At 38.3% G+C, this 18,045-nt stretch overlaps 1 long non-coding RNA gene across 2 annotated transcripts in view; it reads right to left on the bottom strand.

Annotated features, from left to right (window-relative positions):
- Positions 1-18,045, bottom strand: part of LOC102209041 (uncharacterized) — a 56,165-nt gene that overhangs the window by 23,967 nt on the left and 14,153 nt on the right. Inside the window, exon 3 of one of the 2 annotated variants that reach the window (XR_001290294.1) lies at positions 14,089-14,148. The exons of the other annotated variant lie outside the window; for it this stretch is intronic. This is a non-coding gene — a long non-coding RNA (uncharacterized LOC102209041). Of the gene's footprint in view, positions 1-14,088; positions 14,149-18,045 lie in introns of those variants that run through there. 2 annotated transcript variants of the gene reach the window in all.

Raw genomic sequence — 18,045 nt, 5'->3', positions numbered from 1 at the left:
GGATTACATTTAAAGAGTTTTAAAAGTTTCTTATGTACATCTTTTGTCAACGCAGAGGGAACTCTGTAAAAATAACCTTTTTTTCAGGATTATTAGTGCTGCAATTTAGCTCAGTCTGCACTTTTTAAAGGTCAGTATTCTGAAATAGGATCACTGTCTTTTTAATTTACTTTTTCTGAGAGCAAACTAACACAAACAATTATGCTTTATAAGTTTATTATGTTACTGTTAGTAAAGAAAACCAACAACCAACAGTTCTGGAACCTTAGCCTCCTCGTCTGACCCATGCACACTGACAACAGCCTGCCTACAGATTATCCATGCACAGCATGATGGAACTCGAAAAGGTCAGCAACCATGATTAGTTTTCGCACACTCCTTTGCCAAAGCACCCGCCGCTGATGAGCCTGGACATATTAGCGGGTAAACACAGGCATACACAGTAAGCGATTTCGTGCAGTTTTCTTCTGCTGGTATATCTTTCAAAAAGAGAAAATTTGTCACGCATGTTACAAATACATTGAAGATCAAATCTGAAGTAAGTGAATGGTTCGAGTATATCACGGACTTGGGTGTATTTCAATAAGTTAGGTAAAAGTTTCTATTTAAATATGCATGTAAGAAATCTTGGCACAAGACACTGCAATTAGCTCTTTAATTTTTATGCAAACTTCCTTTGAACCACCATCCTCTCCAGAATGCTTCTCTCTCTCTCTCTGTCTCATAGAGCTCGTCTTTGGTGAGTCAGCCAGCACAAAAAGCCAGACATCAATACTTGATCGGAGTCCAAGGCAGCCTGCAGCTACCCAGCTCCACCAGCTGGTCAGGGCAGCTTCACCATAAAGCGGGAGAAGAGACGGCAGGGTGGAAAAGGCTGGAACAGGCACTGCTCACAGGCTCTTCCAGTCTAACAGTATCCAGAGAGCCAGCAGAAAGCAATCTGTGGTGTGCAGTCAGCCTCAGGGGGCACCAGGAGGGCACGACGGGGATCCGTCTTAAAATATACCAAACACAAAAAATAAAAACAAAACTGCTTCCTATCGAACAGCTGAGGGATGCGCCTGTGTTTTTATAGAGAGGCCATTATTTTTTTTGTTGAGCCCCATGGGGTACTAAATGTGTTAAGTCCCATGTGAGACAATATGAGACAGCCCAGCATCTGCCACAGAAACTTGCTTCCTCCATTTCTCTTGGTCCTGTCACAGAGCAAAGCCACGGTTCAGCTCTGAGGAGTCAGTCAGACCCATCACACTGTGATCGTCCCTGTGAGAGTTTTGTCTTAAGGCAGCAGCCTGCTCTCACACCAATAATCATGAAGAAAATATGAATAGCATTTAAATACTATGTCGCAAACAGATTTCCTCATCATCCATCAACGAAAAGATAACAATTCAACATTCAGAGCAAATAGATAATATTTTTGCTGAGCATGCTTTCTGCACAGTTTTTGCAAAGATTTGCTTTAATTTGAAAAGCTGCGAAAGTCGAAAATGTTTATTGGGATCAGCGGAGGATGACGCACAAAGCTCAGAAACTGTTTAAGCAATGGTGCCACATTGTGCCTAAAAGTACACAAAAATTGAAACTGTTGTATTACAGTAATATAATACTGAATATCGACAAATAAGTATTACCAGTGCATTAACATCCAAATCCTCACAGTGCAACACCCAAGCAAGACAAGGAAACTATGCAGGGTGCCCGTACCATACAATTCAATGATCAACAGTTCATGTCACATTAAGATGAGATTAGAAGACCATTTCTCATCATTTTAACTCTTTGTTCTTTTCTAGCTATAACAGCTGATCAGCTCTTTATGATAAATAAATCAATAAATAAAGAAGAAACGTTATGATAGCAACAACAAACAAACAAAAAAAAGAGCTATAAACCAGCAAACACATCATCATTATCATCAACATGAAAATAAGAGTCTGGCATTATATAATTATTAATAACAATAAATAGAAAAAATCTGTTCTTTCTATATTTTTAATAAAAGTTATAAAACATATTTATAATTTATTATTACTATTATCACGATAAAAACATTTCAAAAGTATTTTAATTCTATACATTATTTAAAATTTTTAAAAAGTTAATAAAATGTTCAAAAATATGATTTTATTATGAAATAATATTAATTACAATTCAATTTAAATGGACTGGAATCTTGACTTCTGTCTCAAATTAGATCTTTCAATTACATCGATCACTCTTCAGTTAAGCAGGTTTACCTATGTTTAGGTTCTAAGGAAAGAAGTTGAAAATGGACATGGAAGCAGGTGTAACAGTGAGGTAGTGAAGGTGGGAGAGTTAAAATAGCTAGGGTCAGTTATCTAAAAGTAACAGACAGTGCACAAGAGAGGTGGGAAAAGAGTGGAGATGAGTGTCAGGAGGTATCTGTGAATGAAGGACAGCACTAAGAGTGAAAGGAGAGATTTATAAGATGGTAATGAGACCTGCTATGATGTCTGGTTTGGAGACAGTGGCACTGACAAAAAGGAGGTGAAGATGGAGGTGGCAGAATTGAAGTTAAGCTAATTTTCATAGGAAGTGACCAGAATGGAGAAGATTAGAAAGCAGTGTATCACAGGGACAGCTCAGGTCGAGCAGTATGGAGACAAAGTTAGAGAGGCACTCTGGTCTTCCACTCCTGTCCTCTCTTCATTACCATTTTTCTCTCCCTGGGAAATACAGCAACGATACATTTAGCTCACAGACAGTTTCGGTGTTTGGTTGTTGAGCTGAAATTGAACGCTTTGAAATTACCTGGCACTTCATATTTTAACACCAAAAAACACATCACAAGATGAGAAGGAGAAAAGATGAGCTGAATCCGTTAGCAGCTGTGGGACATCTTTATTTTCTTATTACTGAGCAAATATATCTATGCCCTCACTGGAAGCAATGACAAGCTGCAGCGCACGTTCACTTAGTCACACCCACACTCACCCACACACAAAATTAACTAATTTAAGAGTAACCTGTATCAACCTATCACATTTAATTACTTATTAACTGAAGGCTATTCCAGATCATTCTGACCCAGTTTAACCCCAGCAAATGATGTTGAATATGGCGCTGCCAGGCAGGAGAAAAAGACAAAGACCACAGAGACGATTCATGCACTTAGTGAAGGAGGATATGCAGAGGGTTAGGTGCGGAGGCATGTGATCCCATTTGGTGACTTCTAAAGCCACCGACCGAAAGAAGATTATGACAAAGTAAATCTAATGTTTCAGATATTAGACCTGCTGTCTAAAGAGTAGTAGTTATAGTGATGTAGTCTAAGAGAAAATTACAGTAGCCCTGAGAGGCCAAACGGACTGCAACTTAAGAAAACACCAACAATAAGAAAAACGCTGCAAAAGCACACAAAACACAACGGAAATAGGAAAAACAGAAACGGAAATAGGAAAAAACAGATTTCCAAAAGCACAAAGGAAGTGTTTCTGGGGAAACAATAACCCGACGGACCAGTTGCAGGAACCAAAATATGCTAGGTAAGTGTGTTTTAATCTCATTATTCATATAATACTGATGACGGATTTTTAGGCTAATAGTTAGGCTAACACACTTACCTCTCATCTTTTCTTTCCTCATAAAACCGATAGATCCTCCACTTCTTTTAAGTGTCTCCCAGCGCAATTCTGAGCATATTTTAGTTACTGCAACTGGTCCGTTGGGTTATTGTCTCCCCAGAAACATTTCCCTTGTGCTTTTGGAAATCTGTTTTTTTCCCCCATTTCCACTTTCGTTTTTCCTATTTCCGTTGTGTTTTGTTTGCTTTTGCAGTGGTTTTCTTATTGCTGGTGTTTTCTTAAGTTGTAGTCCGTTTGGCCTCTCGGGGCCACCGCAGGAAATTGACTAAAATAATTAACATGAATTAGAAACCAAACTTTACTTGCCACTGAACGTATTCGAAATTGTTTATAAGTAAATAACTGAAATAAATTGGTTGGCTCTTTGCATTGAATTTAAAAATGTTAATGCAGAACAGACTAGGATTTACAGAGGGAAAAAGTTATTTGATGAGCAGAAGCAAACCTGAGGAATGGCTGATAAATTTCCACTATTATGTTATTTCATGCTTTTGAGTGATTTTCTTTTGGGGTTTTTTTTTTGTTTGTTTTTTTTAAGGATTAGAAATATGAAAATTTGAAAGGTCTGCACTGTTTGTGCTGTAAATCTCCATGAACTGGACATCAGAGAAATGCACAGAAACGTCAGTGATATACAATTTATATATTACTACAAATGTGTCTACTTTATACTTGATACTGAGCTGTTTGTCAACGTGCGTACAGGATTGTAGTGCCTGCCTGTGAAGATTCAGAGTTGTATAAACCTGGCTCAGATGCTTGGAAGTAAATCAGATAATTGCTTTGAAAATCCAAACACCAAGCTGATGCTTGTTTGGGCTGCCAACTCAGTTAATGTCCTGTGTCTGAGCGGGTTTTTTTCTTTCCCCATATAATATTTGTAAATCTTGTCTTGATCAACCACAGCAGCACAGAGATGTCACAGAGAGTTTTTTTTTTTGTTACAGTACACTTGGAGAGGATCAATCTTTAATCTTTCCTAGCTTGGGGGGGTCATGACAGCAAATAGCAGTACCAGTTATTGGTAAAGATTCAGCACATTGTAATATTTATAAATCCCCATCCTCAAGTCCAATTATTGCGGTAAATTTCTCTCTCTCATAAACAGCACTGCAGCTTAAACAGAATGACAGGCTTGGCAGAGCAGAGCAATGTTTGTGCAGCGGACATCCAAACGCAAGATCATCAAAGGATTTATGTGGCGCACAGATCTGAGCATGCGACTTGGAACTAAGCTTTAAACCACAATAAACAGACTATAGGGAATGCAGAGATGACTCGCAGCGAATGAGCAACAAAGGCGAGGATGGGCCAACAGTGCTATGATAACCTTTGAGCACCTGCACAGCCAGACACAGCAGGGTAAATGGCTTAACACGCATCCCAAAACACTAGGCTGCATTTCAGCCAGTGTTATTAGAGATCTGGTAAAAATTGATGGAAATATGAATGAAGTAATGTCAGATTCTGATCCATCATGCTATAAAGTATCAGATTGGCAATAGCTTCATTTTCCAACAAAACAATGATGCCAAATACATCGCCAGTACATTAAAAGAATACCCAGATAACAACACACTCAGTGGAACACTATCAGTCCTGGATTGGCCTTACCAGGGCCCTAACCCTAGAACACTAGCATGCCGATTTGTAACACTATCATCAGGTATATTTCACACAGATATAATATAACACAAAAAAAATACTTCCAATTAAAAGATGCATGGCATACTGAAATACTCTTTTATTGTCCTGGAGAACTATTGTTTAAAGCTTGCCTAATTGAGTCCTGGCATTGTAGAAGAATAAAGGTAGTCATACTCAATATCCGGTCTTTAAGTCTGATGTCATTAGCCATGTCTGGGCCCAAACCCCACTGCAGGTCCCGAAGTCAAACTAACACTGCAAGCTAGAGAAACTGTCTAATTTCTTTCATCTGCAATATAATGATCAGTGTGGCTGCTCTACCAGGTTTAACAATTAAGTTTAACATCCAGGCATCCATGAAAACAGAATTTATGAAATTTAACAGTTGGAAACTAGCGAGCTAACTTCTATCTAAAGATAATAGATAATGTACTGACTGAGAGATTTCTGAAAAAATTTAAACGTACAGCTCTGCTATAACTTCCAACATAAATGAAAACAGGAAAGTAAACACCAGTGACGTTTTAGGGTTACTGAAGTTGGACTAGCTGGAATATAATGAAGTGCTATATGATCGCTAGCGACACAGCTATGTTAGCATAACATAAACACAGAGAAGCTGGAGGACGGACGCTAACTTTTTTCCACTTGATAAAAGTTAACATGAGGGTAAACGATGGTCAGGGACAAATGCCATTGCATGGCAGGATGCTGTAAACGGACCAAACTTCAGTCAGGAGAACAACTGCAATATAAGGTTAGTCTTTAATATACTGCTGCATGGGCTGGACTGTAGTTACATCGCAAGGTTTTAAAAACAGCTTTAAAATGAACAGTGGTAATAAAAACAGAGGGAGGCCGACTGACTGTTTTTAGGGGGTGTTGAGATTAAATAGAACAAGATACAAAGCATTAAAACATGTTAAAAAAGGCTTAATAAATGTAGAGTCGGTTGGGCCTGGAAGAAGGGTACATCCGAATTGAATTTCAAGCTTGTTAGAACTGTACAAACTCTGTTTGAAATATATATACTGTATTTCCATTCATATTTGTGCACGTTTCAATATAGCATTGCATCCATTTCCAATTTTCCCAGCTAAGCAAAGAATTGAGGTGTGGTTCAAGACTTTTGCATAGCGGTGCAAACTTTTACCATTGTTCATTCATACATGCCTTTAGCTAAATTTAACAGAGATAAATGCTCTAACTCAAATTATTCCCTAAAATCTTCCACTTTGGGATTATTGGGTTTATTGAAAGAGGTAATAATTTCAGTTTTGTTCCTTTATCTCTATTGCACTGGAGGGGAAGTAGAAACCAATATCCCCAAATTTTGGACACCACCCAAAATCTCTGCTACAATTTCTCTGTAATATGGCTCTCAGCTGTTTTTCCCCTTGATTCTGCTTTCTGCAGATATACCACAAACCCTGATTCAATCATAACCTCTTTCTTTAGAAACTATCCTAAACACTACTTTATGTTATGGAGCCTGGGGAGACTTTAAAAACAGTCTCTCTCTGTCCCATGGGTTCTTGGGCTCAGCTTGCAAGAGCAACCCACTGTCAGAGTCGGAATCCCCTGAGAAATAACCTCCTCACTGGGACAGTTCACTCACAAGTGAAGCTGGCAGCTGAAGTGCACATGTAAAAGCTTTTATGCAGACACCACAACAAAAAGCACACTCCTGACTGACAGCATGTGGTGCAGGTGCTGTGGTTTACAACCTTTTAAGTTGCACAGCCCTGCAGAAAACAATACGGTTTCCAAAGTACGATTCAAAACTACACTCATATAACTACACATCCAGGGCAACACACAGTCAGAAACAGTACATTCATGTCAAAGTGACACACAGGCAGAGCACTGAGCACCTGAGTCTCTGGCCTCTTGCCTGGATGCTCCGGTTTAGAGACGGATCTTCCAGGAAAAACTGCAGCAAAATCAGATTGCTTATCCCTCTGAGGGGGGGAGAAGTGGGTTGGATCTACCTTTTATTACCTCTCTAACACTGCCCACCTATGGACAACAACACACAAGACACTGTGAGCCTGTCATGTGGGCTTTCATCCAAAACTCAAACAGGAACTCAATGCTTTCCTACAGGCTTCCTTTCAACCGTGCACTAAAAATCAGATCAGCAACCAACAGGCTGTCGTTGATGCAGACCAACCGGGAGACATCACTGATAATCCGAGAAGATCAAAAGGACAGAGCAGAGATGCGGTTTGAAGGAGCGGCTTATGCTTAAACTATTTCCCCAGTCCTGACATTTGATATGACTGCTAGCCTGTATCTTCAGGTGTGTGTCACAAACGCTCAGCTGCCATCAACAAAAGCATTAAAGTGGAGGGCTGAAACATCACTGCTGAAATATCCGTGGAACAGGCAATGAGAGGATGAGCCAGAGGACGGCTGAAAGGCCTGCATGCTTTTCTCATCCTTTTTATGAGGTGTCTCACTCATTACTGTGGCGAGCATGAGTCACCATGAATAGCTGAAATCACTGTGGGAATAAGTGCTACATTATGTATTTGTCTGTTAAGCATGTGTGGATGTATTTTGTAAAGACAAATTGCAATGATATGAAAGGAGGAAGGCTGCTGGTGTATATTGATTTTTTTGTAGCTCAATCAAAGCAGAAGAATGAAGCAGAAAAGTCATTAAGAATGAAATCATTCTGCATGCATCAATATGCATTTGCTTTTCCAAGGCAGCCACTGCTTACACCTGGAGGAAATATGTATTGCACAGAAAATCGGTGTGATGGGTAAACTGGTTTTATTACCCAGACTGTGCAGCCAGTCATCAGTCAGCGGGACGCCATCATTTCATCTACAGTGTAAATGAAGCCTGGATAAGTATCCTGTGGACAATGAACACATCACCAGTCCTGCAGGTGCCGATTTCCCTTTAAAGAAAAAAAAAAACCCACAAAAATCACAAACCCACAGTGAGATGAAGGGATGAAAGATTATTAAACTATTGTTTTAACAATATGTGTATCCATATTAGCCAAAAATGTTTGTCTTAAGTAGGTGTCACTAAAGATACCTTTAATAAGATGCCATAAGAATAATAAAGCACACTGAAACTGATATAAAACAAAAACATAATTAGAAAATACAAATCTTTAATCATTCTAGTTTGCACCACCTCTGTACTCCTCCTACCGTCTCGTCTTTCTCCTCAGAGGGAGGGTAGACATAAACCACAGTCGACATGTGACAGCGCTGTTAGAGGTCTGATAATTGACATGCGAACGTGTGAACATGCAAATGACATCAAGCTGCACAGAGGTAAACGCCAGGGTTAGTGACCTCCCTCAGAGGAAACCCTGCAGTCTGACAAATGTTCTTCCCTGCCTTTCTGTCACTAACTGTTACCTTTACTGTCTGCCTTTAACTCACTCCAAAATATCCTCATCCTTGTCTTTGCTTTTATTTCTCTTATTTCCCCAAAGGTGATATGCACTTAAACGAGCAGGCGTCCACATTTTCATTTCAGCAAACAGATTTACTGTCAATAACCATATAGCTACTTAATTCAGTCGGTTGTTTATGGAAGCTCATGGGAATAAGCATGACTCTAACATGTTAAATAATATTCATAGCTACATGCTCTCGTATCTGCTTTTCCAGTTAGCATGAATATATGAATTCTCATTTGGAAACAAAACCAGTTGAGGCCCCAGTTGTAGAAAACAGGCAGAGTCAGGATGAAGACAAGAAAAAATGTCCATAAGATGTAGTGCACACTTTCCAGTCAGCTTATTCCTAAAATGTTCTCAATCCATTACAAATAATCATTATTTATGAAATCTCCTGTGTATCATATTAAACCAGAGTTAACTATCATAAGAGAAGAAAAAAAAATCTCCCATTAGTTTAATAATCTAAATGAACTGTATTCCAAATAAGAGGACGTTTTATGGTTACATTAATTCTCTGTGTGCCAAAAAGACCGCGTAAGAAACCGTATTTATGCAACTCCAACAGACAGATAATATGTTCGAGTGGAAACCATAATTGATGCTTTTCCTTTCCTTTGAGATACTTGAACAACTTTTCAGATATGTAAAGTTGTTCAAGCTAAGGCTTAAAAATATATACTGTGAAGTAAATATTATATTGGAAATTACTTTTTAAATAATAAAGAGGCAAACTTTAATATAACTTCTTGTTAAACCTTTTGGTGGAATGTTCCTGCTAGTCATATTTTTCAGTCACGAGTCTTCGCTTCATGATTACAAATCCTGAAGCTACTAACTTGCTTTTGTGAGGTGAAATTACTCCCCTTCAGCAGAAGAGGCTGGTGATAATAATAAGGATAATAATAATTAAATTTTAATTAAAGTTAATTTCAGTGTCTGAAGCAGGATTTTTGAGTGTTCCCGCCCTCGATGTCTCGATGTTAGGTAACGCAGAGAAGTTGTTCTTTGAGTTGTGTAGGAAACAGCGAGCACTCTGGGGGTGGGACACGAGGGGAGGGAGTCTTTTAATTATCACAGCTGAGCGCGCAGCAAAAACAGCACCACTGCACAGTCACTATGAAGAATACAATGCTATCTTATAGTGAACCTTACTGCTGCTTCTACGGCTGTATATCCTTTATAGAAAGCATTTAGGTGGGAGCTTCAAATTCCTGGAACACTTTTTTTGCATATTTGATTAAAAAAAAGAAAAAAAAGAAAAACAAGACTACAGTCACCATATTTTGCATGTTTGTTGGCTTTCTTTTGCCAGATAGTTCATGCTGACATTGCAGAGATCCAACTGTGTTTGTTATTTAAATAACTGTTCAAGCTGAAAGTCAAATAATATCAATATAATACAATACAAACAGTCCAGGTTTTTGTCGGCAGCCTTATTAGAAATTCAATCCATGCAGGAACCATTACAGAGTTCAGGCACATTTAACTCACGTGAGTCTGCAAAAGCCTCAGGCACAGTGCCCCCTCTTACTTTAAAATAGCTCTTCATATTTCAAAAAGATTATTTCTTTTAAATTATCTCTTATAGCGACAAGTGTTCGCCTCACAATTAATGTGACACCACAGGCAGGTATTTCTGCTAATTTAGCCTTTCTGGTCCAAGGAGCTGTGCAGTACAATAATTAAGCCAGAGTTTAACACCGGATTCTGCCACGTCCACTAAAAGGAATCGAGTGGTACGGTCACCCCAAGACAACCTGACTGAGCCCTTGGTCGGATCTTCAGATTGATATTAAATGGTTTCCCTGTGGTGCCACGAGCCAGCATTAATAAACAGGTCAGACTCTAAGAGAAGGTGTTGTGTTGCTGCTATGGATAAGTATAACATGAACCACATAAAGTTCACAGCGTGTCTATTGGAGTGGTAGATTTTATGTTAAAATGCTGAAAGTAAACTTCACACCAAGCCACACACACATCGAGTTATCCTGAGCCACTTTTTTACCCTCATGATGCTCGATATTAGACGTTATGTAACACTCCCTGATGCTCCATCTGTTCACCTCAGCTACTACTCTGGAAAAAGAGATGAATTTACTCATGCATGCACTTTAAAAGTACTTACAGTGGCTTCCTGTTTGCAAAGACACAAAAGAACACATGCCCAAGGGAATGAAGATGAAGTGGAGGAGGAGGAGTCAAAAGTTTGAATTTGAACCCCCCCACTCCTGATCAGCTGTTCTCCCCTCAACACTCAGTCACGCTTCAGTTCAGGCAGCCTCACATCTCCAGAACAGATGTGATTTATCAGGGCACGTCTCTCCAGCAGTCCACCAACCTCTGTACCCTCCTAGATTCACCTCTGTCAGAGCCACAACTCTGGGGTTGATATTCACAACCAGTGAAATTCAGAGGATATGCAATAACTGAAGTTCAGTGAGAGAAAAAAAAAGCACTCTAAGGATATGAAGGGAAACACGTAGAGCACAAATATATTTAATAATTTGTACAGTCCAAAGTGCAAATGTGTGAACTCTACCTGTATAACTTTGGTAAAGCTACTGTTACTATTACAATATAAGTTGAATTTTCTGTTGAAAATTCAGCATTAAGCTCCAGACTGTGGGCAGCTGATAGTTAGTTTATATTTCTTCTATTTCTAAATAATTGCAGCATAATGAGTTGATATCAGGAGTATTTGTAATAGATCAATAGTAACCTTTGAGCACATCTGTAGGAGCAAGAACTCTGGCTGGGTTGTGGAAGGTCAAATACTTATATTGCTCAATCACTTACTAATCAATTTATAACTTTTATGCATGTTTTTTCTGGATTTTTGGTTGATATTTCATCTCTATTGCTTAAAATAAAATACCATTAAAAGACTGTTTCAATGTAAGTAAGCAAACTTAATTCAGCAGGGAATCAACTAATTATTTCCCTTAAGGTTGGTTTAATAAGAGGGGACATCCCACTACCAAAACTACTACTTTCTGTAGATAATGTCTAATGTCTGCAATTTAATGTCTGCATTGATTTTGCCCTCTATGCTCTCATTCCTCTATACAAAAAAAAAAAAAAATCTTAAAGAATTTTTTTATGTGCATTTGCTTCATTTAGAAAACGGGTAAAAACATACTAGCTCTACCAGATATTGAGTGGAAGGAGTTTGTAATGTAGATAAAAGATTGAAAAATAAATAGGAAATCTTGAGGAGGCTACAGAGAGCGATGAAAGTCATTTTCCTTCACTCTTTGGAACAAAGACCTCAAAGGTGCTGTGATGCTGTGAGTTAATCACCCATGTGCAGCAACCTTCATTAGTATCTCTGAGAGTCGATGAACAAAAGCTCAAGCAAAATGAACCCTCCACTCCTTTCCAAGTATCTGATTTATTTTTATGAGTCACAAAACTACTTAAACTATTGAGTGATTCAAAAGTGGGACGTGAGAGATCAAATACAAAAATGCTTCAAAAATTAGTTAGTAAATCATTTTTTTGAATTATTTAGTCAATATTTTTGATTATAAAATAATACAATTCATTTTTGATTAATACTTTGATTGGTACACTTTTCAGTGTAAACATAAAACTGTATTAAACTTTGGTTTACACTTTATAGCATTAATAAAAATAATAATAATAATAAAAATAATAATAATAATAATAATAATAATAATAATACACTAATAAACAACAGCGTTCAAACACCTGAGAATACTACAGACTAACAAATGTGATTTAAGCTGAATCCATGGAAACAAACTGCCTCAAAACCTCACAAACCTCGTTGTCGAAGCAAGCCTGGAATGCTCAACGTTCTCAGTGTATTATGGCTCACAATTTGGCAGTGGAACTGAGGTAAGCTGAATAAGGAGGGTTCTCAGGGCTCAGGGCCAATCACAGCTCTTTTATGCAGCTAGCGAGCACAAGGAAAGAAAGCACAAATGCACAATTAATTCATTCACAGTTTATGTCACATGTTCAAAACCAGTGGAGAATTTGGTCCCAGCTTTTCCAATTTAGACATAACTGTATACTAAAACCTCCTGACATTCACACATACAGATAGTATCAATAAGTGCAACAGTTACCTCACCTGGTGTGTACAAACTATAAACAAAATTTCTACAAAACAAACAAAAACAAACAGCATTACAGATACATATATATCATGAACACTAATAATAAGGGTTTGATGAGTATATTTTTCTGCACAGTCCTCAGTTATTTGGTGGCTACCTAAAGTCATACTCCATTAGATAAGTGCTGCATACTAACCACAGCTGGGCACTAAAGCAATAAAGATAATTGTCACTAAATAACTTTTTCCTCAATAGGAACCTGAAATACAAACAATATCATGTCTGTAGAACTTATTCTGTCCATTTTTGACAGACATGTCTTGTATTCAGGTTTACTTCCGCAATTCTCTGACATGTATTTAGACTTATCCTGCTGGAGTATAAAACATTCTCCATAACCACACTACCAAAAAGGTGGAGCATGACTACAGAAAAAAGAGGTAGCTCAATTCCAGAGTATGCACCCACACACCGGTAAAACACAGTGTTTACTGTGAGTCTAATACATTTCTGTTAATGCCATGATCCTCAAACTGGGACTCATCAGTAATAAGTCTTTTTTTCCCGTCATCTGCTGTGAAATACTGGTGTTCCTTAGCCCATCACAACATTTGACCTTATTTCCTTCTTTTGTGGTTTAGAGGTTGTTTCTGATCATCTCAGAAAACTAGGCATGCTTTACTTAATCCTTGTGCAGATATAAAGCTTTCTATATGTATTTAACAAATGCTTTACATGCAGTGAAGTTGCTGTTCTCTCTTTTCCAAAGCTTTATGTATCGATTTCATGATGATGTAGTCATTTTTTATCTGACTAATCATGCTTTGGATGCAACTGATCCAGTTTTTGTAAAGTGCTTTATAGTGCAACGCACTGCATGTTTCACTCTAGTCATGATTTGATGCCTCTCTTGGCTCAAAACAACACTTTATCTTCTGACACTTTCCCTTACATTCAATGTCACATTTCTCACTATCACAGTGCTAAGAAATCTTTTGCAGAAAACTTGAGAGAAATAACAGATGAACAACAGCTGTAGGTTGAATTAGTTATCTGGGTGTCTTCTGAAGTCATGCATTAGTGGAAAGAAAGCTTAAGGAAATGTGGCAGCTTCTATAAAAGAGTTCATGTGAGTGTCAATGGTGCTTAATTGCTTGAGTAGTGCAAATATAGATTTATTTATTTTATTTACATCAAGTCATGACAGAATCTCAATGTGGCCTCAGATTCTACAGTTTTAAAAGGACACATTTACTTTTAGGGCTTTGTTGTATATACTTTAGTTGCAACCTTACAAGTCTTCATACTTGCCTTTCTTGGGTTGTTACTTCTTTTCTTTTTTTCTTTGCACATCGCTGCCACCAACTGCCAATTACTGGAAGAGAATAAAAGCTTTTTTGCTAATATTTGGGCTTTTAAAAAAACAGAAGCCTCCGGGTCAGCATCTCCCTTGGCAGCAATATTAGATAGCAGGCATTGCTACTGTAATAGATGAACTAAAGCTTTGCAGTGCAGTGATAATTAGAGCATGTCATAGTTCTTATTAGCCTACAGACACATGACACACCATCATGTTTGTGACAAGCCAACATATTTTTATTACAGTGATAGATTCAATTAAGACCCCTGTTGAGTTCTAAACGGTGCCTGTCAGAAAGTAAAAAAAAACCAAACAAACAAACTTGAATTTCTGATTTTTGTATCGATAGTTTTGAACAATGCTATAAGTGTAGAGGTGAAACAAACACAAAAATGTACTGTACATAATAGTTTTAGTTCAGGGTTCAAAGATCCAAGTGCATCTTTTTAAAATGTGTATTTAAATTTTTAAAATCTTTCAAACCGGCATAACTGTTTCAAGACAAGAAAGGAGATGGTTGTAAATATTGGTCCGAGTCTGCAGATGCTCATGTCAGAAAAATAAATCAGCATACTAGCAACATGTTGGATTATTGTCAAGACTTGAGCCGTTTTCAGATCTCATTTTTCCAACCTGGTCCTCTGTGAGATGATACTGTCCCTTCTGCAAGCAACTAATCAGTGTTTAGACATGTACACCATACAGATTTATTTCCCCTGAGCACACCTGCATTACCTATGAGAGTATGATATGCACAGTCCTATTTGCAGAAAAGATAAGTCATTACCATCCTATGTTCTCACACAAGTCTCTTGTGTAACAAGTTGAAGCCTGAGGTGTCATTTTGTTCAACTGAGTCATGAGGATGAAAACGGCACTCTAACGTTCGCCAGAGGCAGCTTCTCAAATGCATGCACATGTAGTCATGTTCGTCCCTTAATCCCATGTATTACAATGGCATGTCAGCAAAGCAACATGCAAATAAATAACTGCGCATTCTTCATTGTGTAATTCTCTATTCAAACTGACTACATCCACACAAAACTGAAGAACAAAGCGTGGGCTGCGGTCTGCACTGACAAAGCCCGAGTGAAATGGTGTGTCTGAACTCTTCCCCACTCCACCGTGGGAGTGGGTGAAGAGCAGGGGTGATGCAAGCTCAGGCAGTGGCAAATTCTCATTTCCCTGCTTCAAAAAGCCAGCAGCTCTGTAGTGTTTTGTGCCCTGCCAGTCGAGGCTTTCCCTCTGCTCCACTGGTGAATACAACCTGACCCAGAATCCACTGCGGGGGAGCTGCAAGCGCAGACTGCAGGGATCGCCTTCTGTTCAGTCTCTGCTTTCATGTGGAAGTGAGAGTGGGCACTTGTCTATGGTAGTAGCTGGGTGGGTGTAGGGTTTCAATGTGATACTCGCTACAAGTATAATTAAAGCAGTAGGATAATTAGGCCTGCAAAAGTCTGTCATTCCCATTTTTACTTCTCTTTGACTATTTCACTCACAGATAGGGATGGGTACCGGTATCCGGAGCCATTATGGCACATTTTGGTGCTTTTTTTTCCTGAGATGTCATACACTTTGGATTCTAGCCAATCATTTTACCTTTCCAAGGATAGTAGGCGGGCCCAGGTATGTATGTTCTTTTAAAGCAGAGCGACAGATTAAAAATGCCCAAGGTGAGCGGTCAAAAGTCTGGCTGTACTTCACAGCAAAAGATGCAAACTCAGCAGCCTGCAACAAGTGCTTTAAGGTGATACTGTGCAAAGGAGGTAACACCTCAAATCTGATGAAACACCTGGCGACGTATAGCGTTTTTTTTTTTAATTAATGCATGTAAGGTGAACTAGCAAAGACCGTCGTAGTTACATGCGGCTGTCTTCTTGTTTGATGGCAGATACTCCCTTCACCCTGGCCAAAAAGGCTAAAGCTAAACATGAGAGGTTTTTGGACAAAGTTTGTGTTTTCTATTCTTTAAGCACCGGTTCGAGCACCAGTTCGAGCGCCGTTTAAGCACCGGCACCGTTTCAAAAGTACCGGTTTGGCACCGATATCGGATAAAACCTAAACGATACCCATTCCTACTCACAGATACGGTCTACATCACCACCCTCCGTCCTTTCACTTGTCTTACTTCCAGTGCTCTGTCATACTCACTCACTATTCACCACTAAGTGCAAACTGGACCCGTTACCAATCAGTAATATTTGAATAACACAACTATAATGAAGAAAAATGCTTCATTTGCACGTCTTAATGTTCCTGTTTATCAAGTCTGACTATTTTGCACAGCATGTGTTGTTCTTTAGGTGATTAACTCCGTCTCACTGCCAGCCCTCAGTGGTTTCACCAGACACAGAAAAATATGATGCTTTTGGTGATTCCCCCTTTTATTGCAGAAAACACGCTGAGAACTGACACCCACAAAAAAAAACAAAAAAAACAAACACATTTTTGACTAATAATTAATTGTCTTTATGAAATTGCTTGTAAGAGAGATCTTACAAGCAATTAGCAATTAGCCTCAATAAAAGGATTTAGCAATAATAAAGTGCTAATTCACAACAACAACGATCTCAGAAGAGTTTTATATTGTAAAGGCTCTATAATATTAACTCATTCACTGCCAATGGCTGGCAGTGAATGAGTCAAACCCATTGACTCATTCACTGCAATTGACGGCTATAGACGTCAATTGCAGTGAATGAGTTAAGAAGAAAATCCCAAAAATAAGAAAATCTCCTATGAATGAGCACTTGGAAACGGTGGGAAGGAAGAAATTCCTAAATTTTGCATCATAGTTATTACCACTTTCACCATTTTTTGGAGTATGAAGTGATTTCTTGGCTGGAGTGCCAAGTTAGCTAGTAAGGAAAGTGAATCCAAAGCAATATTTCACATAAAGCTGCATTATAAACTAAAAAAAGTAGGGAGACTTGTGCTTGATATATTATTTCTTTGTTATAACAATGCTTCTTGGAAATATATTTTATACAGTTGGAAAGCCTGTTTATTTCCCCCTAAACTGTGCCACATTTGTAAGGAAAATGCATTTGAAAAAATGATAAATAAAAATATAAGTAGTTTTCATGCCCTTCCAGGAAATAGCTGGAAATAGCATAAAAGTTGTAAATTTTTGCATGTCAATAAGTGAGATAAGTATTTAATCCCCTATAACCTGCAAACAGATTGCCATCTCCTGACTTCAATTTGTAATGTGAATAAAGTTTGTCCCCAGAGTTAATTTTTCCCATTAAGTCCTCTCACTCTTTAGTTTTGCCCACCACCATGGGCAAGACTAAAGAGCTGTCAAAGGACATCGGGGACAAGACTATAGACCAGCACCAGATGAGAACGAACTACAAGACAATTAGGAACAACTTTGGTGAGATCTGTGTTAGCAACAGAGTTATGTCATTTTATGGGGGGTTCAGCCACAAGTGCAGTTTTATTTCTAAGATTAGAGAGATCTCATCATCTAATAAATGCATGTAAAATATTCACATAGCCCAAAACAGAACTAAAAATGTAAGCTTTGAGTGCAGTAAACTTTGGTCTTTTTAAATTTTCTCTCTTCATGCTCGGGATTATTAAATTTGATCCTTTCACGTGCATGCAGGAAAAACACTTGACATGTTGCATTCATACCTAACGTGTATGTAACCTGCATGGAAAACTTGAGTTGTAAGTAACAGATTAACAAATACTTAGTAGAAATTTTTCATTTGCACTGCTAAGCTTTAGCTGCTGATAAGCAAGTAGTTTATATACAGAAAATCTTTCCAAAAAAACTTTTCATTTAGGTTACTTTTACATTTGCTAATATATTCCAATTCACTTGCACCTTTCGTGCATCACTGTCTATGAACGTTGCTTTGTTGACTACAAAAACATTTGGAACGAAGGAGAGCTTCAACT

Source organism: Pundamilia nyererei, unplaced genomic scaffold (genome assembly GCF_000239375.1).
Source record: "Pundamilia nyererei isolate P.nyererei 1_Seehausen unplaced genomic scaffold, PunNye1.0 scaffold00018, whole genome shotgun sequence".
NCBI lineage: Eukaryota > Metazoa > Chordata > Actinopteri > Cichliformes > Cichlidae > Pundamilia > Pundamilia nyererei.
The sequence above is the reverse complement of the archived record's forward strand: the minus strand, read 5'-3'. Positions and strand labels throughout refer to the sequence as shown.